This window comes from Trichechus manatus, unplaced genomic scaffold (assembly GCF_000243295.1).
Source record: "Trichechus manatus latirostris isolate Lorelei unplaced genomic scaffold, TriManLat1.0 scaffold00016, whole genome shotgun sequence".
Classification (NCBI taxonomy): Eukaryota; Metazoa; Chordata; class Mammalia; order Sirenia; family Trichechidae; genus Trichechus; species Trichechus manatus.
The window spans coordinates 13,356,928-13,364,706 of NW_004443952.1; positions in this window are offsets into that span (position 1 = coordinate 13,356,928).

Consider the following 7,779-nt stretch of genomic DNA (forward strand, 5'->3'; position numbering starts at 1 on the left):
CAGGGATTGGACTGGACTGTGAGATATAATGTGATACTTGTGAGGAGTGTACCTCTTAGCTCAAGTAGATACAAGAGACTAAATGGGCAGCTTCTGTCCGGAGGTGAGATGGGAAGGCAGAGAGGGTTAGGAGCTGGTTGAATGGACATGGGGAATCGGGGGTGGAAATGAGGAGTGTGCTGTCACAGTATGGGGAGAGCAATTAGAGTCACTTAACAATGTATGTATAAATTTTTGTATGGAAAAAAATGGAAAAATTAAAAAAAGAAAACCCTGTGGAACCTAGTTCTACTCTGACACACATGCGGTTGCCATGAGTTGGAATTGACTCGTCGGCAACTGGTTACCTACTAAAGGCCAGGCATTATTATAGAGGAATAAATCAGTAAGTAAAACATTAAAAGTCACTTGCCCTCTCAGCTTCCATTCTAGTGGTAAGTAAATCATATGAAATGTTGGAAGGTGAAAAGTGCTATGGATAGCAGGGAAGGGGGATTAGGAGGGCAGGAATTGAGAGTGCAAGTTTAAATAGTGTTGTCAGAGAAGACCTTGCTGGGAAGGTGACATTTGAACAATGATTGAAGGAGATGAGAGAGCAAGTCATGGAGCTCTTTGGGAGTCTAGTCTTGAAAGCAGAGGAAACCATTAGTACAAAAGTCCTGACCAATAGAGAGCCTGAAGTGCTCAGGGGCCGCAAAGAGTCCAGTGTGTCTGGAGTGATGAGAACCAGAAGTCAGGGAACAATAGGGGTCCAGATATGTGGGCCTGAGGGGCTATTGTGAGAAGTTTGGCTTGACTCCATTGAGTAGAAAGCCTTAGGAAGGTTTTGAACAGAGAAGTAGTGCAAAATCACCCTGGCTGCAGTGTTGAGAAGAGTTCCTACATGAGCGAGTGCAAAAGCAGAGAGACCAGTCAGGAGGCAGTTGCAGTAATCCAGGCAAGCGATAATGGTGGCTAGGATGAAGGTGATAGCGTCTGAGGTAGTGAGAAGTGGTGGGTTCTGGATGTTATGAAAAGTGGGTGTGAGAAAAAGAGAGACGCCAAGAAAGACCCAAGGTTCTGAGCCTAAGCAACTGGAAGAAGTTGACATTCCCAGAGATGGGGACAACCATCCCTGGGAGAAGCATGATGAAGAGGGAAGATGGGAGTTCAGTGTTGCACATGTTAAGTGTGAGATGCTTATTACACATTCAAGTGGAGTTGCGGAGTGTCCAGGTAGATGAGAATCATAAGCATATAGATGAAACAGGATGAGATAGTATGAGATCACCATGAGAGTTAGTGGAGATAGAGAAGACCAGGTAAAGATGTTTCTCCATTGAGGATCCATAGAGATTTGTAGAGCTTAAGTAGTCTTCTAAAAAGCACCGTTTTCCAAATTCATGATCTACAACAAGAGTAAGTACGTTGAGTACCTATGAGCATAAAGCCTATTAGATAGATAGTGCTGTTATTATTTTACATACAAGAAAATCAAGAACCAGAGAAACGAATTAACTTGCTTAATGCCAAATAACTAAAGAAAACCAAAACAGGAATTCAAACCTACGTGTCCTGACCCCACTTCTGTTGCTTTTTCAACTACAGCCGTCTTCCCAGTGCTGTACGTACTTAGTATCTAAGGCAGAAACGCATCTTTTGTCTGCAAAATATTTGTCATGTTACTGTAAGTTTGAAATCAAAACAGGGTCATTCTAGCTGTTAAGTGTTCTTATTTCTAAGTAGGAGATCTTGCCAGTCTTAGAAAACAAACAAACAAAAACATCTTATGAAAAACTGTCTTTGGTAAAGACCAAGAAAGAGAGAGAGATCTTGCCTCCTATTTTTCCCACAGGTACTCACTGTATCCTGTCCTTGAAATCATCTTCTCTGTCTTTGGGGGAGGTAGATATAAGGCAGATACAATCTTCCCAGTCTTCTAAATCAAGCACAAGGGATAGAAAAATAGAGTGATCTAAATGGGGTCACCAAGTGATTCAGAAATGTGACTTGGAAGAAGTCCTAGTTATTTTGCACAACTCTTTTTCCTTATCACCTAACGCTGCTTTAGACCACGTGAAAGGAAACTGGTGAAGATAAAATCATATCTGATAATTTTCAAAGCACTTTTCATCTACTATTGGTACAAAGGAGTCCTGGTGGCCCAAGCTGTTAAGAGCTCGGCTGCTAACAAAAAAGTCGGCAGTTCGAATCCACCAGCCACTCCTTGGAAACTGTATGGGGCAGTTCTACTCTGTCCTACAGGGTCGCTATAAGTCAGAATCGACTTGATGGCAAGGGGTTTATTAATGCAAAAACACTTTTTGAGGTGGCTACTATAAAGTTAACATCCATTTTAAAGATGAATAAGTCATAGCTAAGAGAAATTAAATAATTTAACAAAAACAAAATGTTGCAATTTTATAAAATATTATTATAATCACTGGAAAATAAATACAAACTTATGGAAAATACAGTTCACTTGGCATCTGTAGTACCTACAGCAATCAAGCTTAATTCTGTTTTGGCATCATCATTTTCTGCAGTGTGGTCTATACATTTGCCTGAATCTGCCTTCTCCCTTTATGTTCTGATAACATTGCTCCTTCTGGAACACCAAGTGTTGGCCTTTTCAAGGGCATGGCCTAGGTCTTCTCCATCCTGGTATCCCCAAAGCCTTTCTGGTTGCCTGGCACAGTGCAGGAGAAATGTTGGCAGGGCTGCAATGAACCAAAGTTGGTGAGCTGGGACCAGCCCCTGGGTTCTACAGCTCCATACTAGGTTGGGTGGTACAAACAGTTAACCTGCTTGGATATTAACCAAAAAGTTGGAGGTTCAAGTTCACCAAGAGGCACCTCAGAAGAAAGGCCTGGTGGTCTTCTGAAAAATCAGCCTGGAAAACCCTATGGAACACAGTTCTACTCTGACACACATGGGGTCGCCATAAGTTGGAATTGACTTGAAGGCAACTTTTTTTTTTTCTTTCTGCTTTTGTTTTTACTGAGTAGGTAAAATGGGAGGAAACATGTCTTCATTACAAACCTCAGAAAAACCCTAGCCAAACACTTCTTATTGTTTTTCAAATTTAAGGCTTGGCTTTTTTTTCCTTCCTCTCCTCACCTACACCTCAGGCTTTGTCTTGGCTTCAGCCAAAGAAAACTAATTTAGACAGGGCCATTTCAGGCTTGTCCTGAGTTCCAAGTAGGAAGACAGGAAGTAGGAGATGACATTTTATTTTTTTGAGGTTTCCTGCTCAAATTTAAGACCAAACACTTTTGGGTGTTATTTTTGAGTCAGATGAACTGGTTAGAGGTGTTCAATTCCGTTCAACTCATCCCATATTTATTAGCTGTGCTAGGCCCAGGAGGAAAAGAAAATACATTAGTTTCTGCCCTCATGCAGCTGTCAGTCTAATGGTTAAAAAAGAAAGAGAAATACACAAAGTGCACAGCAAGGCAGAAAGTAACATATGATCTCAGAGAAGTGATGGTAACTGTGCTATGTGGACTTGTAGATCATAGGAAGTAAGAGGATGGGGAACAGAGAATGCTTCTTTGAGGCAATGACATTTGAAATTGGTGACATCTAAGCCTTTCCTTACTGGGTGGGTGGAATTTGGATCTATAGAAAGAGATCTAACCATTGCTCCAGTAAAGATTACAGCCTAGGAAACCCTATGGGGACAGTTCTACTTGGTTCTATAGGGTCACCGTGAGTGGGAATCAAAGGCACACAACAACAACATATCCTCCATAGTGTACCTAGCCTGGAGCTAAACACAGAACTCAATTCAACGTAAGACTCTAGAGAACTGAGACTGCTGTCTCAAGCCACGTTGGAGAATCTACCTCCTTGCTTTAGGAATATACCATGTTTTTATGCAAATGACGTGCACGTTATATGTTTTTTTGCCAACCGTGCAACTCCTCCAGCGTTATGTTCCTAGGTGTGCTGCACGTGTTATATGTTCAGGTACGCATTTATATGAGCACATTATTTGCAAAAAAAATCTGGTAGTTCATTAATTCTTCCTGAATTTGTTTCTAGTCTTTTTGTATTTCATGAAAGAGGGAGATTTTAAGTGGGGAACAGTCATAGGGTTGTTAACTTTTGATTCTTTCAAGTAATGCAATTATTTAAAACAATAATAAAAACAGCGTCCATCAATGATCATACTCATTTCATAAAAGGGAGATGATTTTTAATACCTCCCCCAAAAAGAAGGGCATAATCTCAGAAAGGAAAACCATCTTTCAAAGAAAAGATCATTGGAAATATAATACTGTAATTTTACAGATGGACAATATAATACTGTAATTTTAAAAGATATGCTTTTAATTTTAAAATAAAAATATTATGTAAAATTTTATTTTATATATTGTAGATAATTTTTTTCTTGAGAGAAGTTGTAAGTTGGGAGAATATATATGTAACACGGCAATACAAAGTGACCATAAGTCTCCAAGTAGTTTTGCCACTTCATTATTAATACTATCATCAAAAATCAGTTTTTGAAGAGAATTATTGATGAGAATGGAAGCATACACTCTTGAGACTTCACTCAGTTCAGAATATTCTGGGCGTTCTTAGAGAAGTGGATGAGCAACTCAACTTCACCGTACTTCCAGCAGCTTCTCCCTGTTTCTTCTCCCAGAGCTAGGAAGGAAATTCACTGAGTCTGGCTGGTGAGGATGGCAGGAAAGGATCTTCTAGTGTTTTTCTTTTATTTATTTTTTTCCTCGCTGTGTGGCTACCTACAACAAAGAGCAATTTATCTCCTTGGTAGCCCAACATGGAACAGTCAGGAATTTATCCTAGTAGGATATCGCAGACTTGAAATCACTTCATCCTGGGCCAGCACCTTTTAAATCATGTATATTTGAGAATCTGATCTAATCCTCTCATTTTTAAGGTAAAGAAACTGGGACTAGAGACATGCCCAAAGCCTTATATTGAGTTGGTGACAAATTCAGCACTCAGCGTATATCTTCAGATGGTTAGCAGCATGTAGTTTCCTGGCCCCCATGTTGAATGCTCAGTATATCATTAAAGATATTTGACGCTCAAGAGAGTAGAAACTTTAATCTAGCAAGAATGGGATTCCAATGGGAATTTGTTCCAACTAGGAACACCAGAAATGCTCCCTCATGGAGTCTGCTGTCTTTGGTATATATTGGGACACGTGTTGCACTGTGTATGTAGATGGGCAATCACCTTTTGGAAAATACCTACAAGTTTATCACTTCTATGTGCATTTTTTCTTTCTCAGTTAATTTATAATAAGAATTCAATAATTATTGGATATAGAATTACTGATCTTTTAAGTATATACATTTCCACAGGATTATACTCTACGATGTGCACAGGAACTTATTCTCAGTCATTTTTTAGGTGATAACTTTGGTTACATGGGCATTTCATCTGCAGAATGCACTGAAGGGTTATTTTCTTGAACTAAATACAATTATATAGGCTCTTTCTTCCTTTTTACTCTACTCTCAAAACCACTTCATCTCCACCTCAGGCTAAGCTGTGTCCTGGATCCTGGACCAACCAACCTTACCTGAAGCAGAGTGGACTAAGGGAACCCATGCCCAGAATTGTGGAAATCGGTCCCATGCCATGATAGCTTTGACTTTTGGCCCTGATGCAGGTATTGTGGCTACTCCTTGTACCTGAGGCCTCATGCCCACCTGGGACACCATTCTGATAAGTGGATGACAGTCTCTCTAATTTGTTTAATGCCCCAGGCCTTCCAGGGCTGGGTTCTTCCTTAATCTTGCAAATTTTAACACACACACACACACACACACACACACACACACACACACACACACGAAGGGCATAATCACAGAAAGAAAAACCATTCTTACCTGAAACCAACCTGATGACTGAAGGGCTGGCCCTGAATCCAAGCCCAGGGACCTGGAATCTTGCCGTCTATACATGGATGTCTCTGGATTTGCCTTGTCAGTAAGAGTAAGTGTCATTTTTAAAATACCAGCTTCAGACCAAGCCCTGTGCTAAACATTCCACATACATGATCTCATCCATTACTCACAAGAACCTATGAGATTGAAATGATTGTGCTCATCGTATAAATTAAGGAACCGAGGCCTAGAAAGCCTCCATGAATTTCCTAAAGTCACACAACTGGTAAGTGGTATAATTTAAGTACAGGTCCTTCTGACAAGGTCTCAGGGCTTGCTAGACCAACATTCATGCTGTCTAGGACCTAGCACAGACCTGGCATTATGGTAGGTACTCAAGGAACATTGTTGGGTTGAAGAAATGCATCAGTAGCTTCCTCCTCCATCTGAGAATGCTGTCCCTTTGCAACCACACCACCTCCATGGTGATTCATAAAATGTCCCAATTAATCACCACCAAGATAATTTATAAAATGTCCAGTTAAATGTGAGCCATGACTTTGAGGATACTCTTCACACAGACTAAGGATGTGCAAGTTTGTTTTACTTCTGATTTAAATACTTGGTGCAAATTAATCTTGAGGCCTCACAAAGTCCCTAGATCTCTCGCTTGTGGCCGGGTTCCAAGCTGGGCTCCCCTCTCCTCTTTCTTGCACAGTTGATTGCTTGGAGGGAAGTGTCGGCCCTCGCATGGACCCCTGCTGCACTTCATCTCGCTGGATTTGGCTCATCGTTCCAGCCAACTGAGATCATTTAGGAGTTTGATTTTGTCATCAATCATCTTTTCTATCCCTCCCAGCTGTGTGTCAGCCGCAGATGTGATAAGTGGACTTTATATGTCTTTGTCCAAATCACTGATACCAAATGTTAAGCAGAGTTAAGGACAGTTCTCCGGGGAACACCTCTGCAGTGATCTCAGGGCATTTTGCATGGGCCTTTATTCCAGCATTTGCCTTCTGACTTGATCAGCTTTTTTAACCTATATGCAAGCTCTTCAAGAGTTAAACGTTGATGTTATATCCCTCTCAATCCTCAAAAGGTACAATGCTGAGTATTGAAGAAACACTCAGTCAATTTTACTGAATAGTACAATAGACAGAACAATTGATTTGACATCAGAAGATATGATTCAACTTACAGTTAACCTCTTCCTAGTCATATGGCTGCTGCATACAAGCTGCTTGTCGTCCCCAGGGCCTCAGTCTCGCCATCCATAAAATGGAGATAAGGATTCCTGCAGACAACCTCACTGGATTAGTGTGGAGCTCAAAAGAAGAAATGGATGCAGATAACCTTTTCACCCACTCTTATTCATTCTTTTATGTAAACATTTCTTCAACCTGAAATTTCCTCCCCCTCCGCTTTCCCGTGGATACCACCCTTCCCTCATTCCGGTCCTTCTGCTTCTCTAGGAAGTCTTCATGGCCCTTTAAGTAGTCCATCATCACCTCCTGTCAACTCCTACAACACTCTGCTGATCCTTCCTGGGACACATCTCCATATGTCCCCCATCTGCCTGGTTATTTGTCCATCTTCCCCTCCAGACTATGGTCTTGAAAGTCAAGAGCTACCTCATACAATAGAATTGAGCAACATATCAAAAAAACAAAAAATTTACCATTGTAAAGTGAGATTTATACCAGGTATGCAGGGATGGTTCAACATTAGAAATACAATCAATGTAATCCATCACATAAATAAAACAAAAGACAAGAACCACAAGATCTTATCAATTGATGCAGAAAAGGCATTTGACAAAGTCCAACACCTATTCATGATAAAAACTCTCAACAAAATAGGAATGGAGGGGAAATTCCTCAGTATAATTAAAAGCATTTATACAAAGCCAACAGCCAACATCATCCTAAAT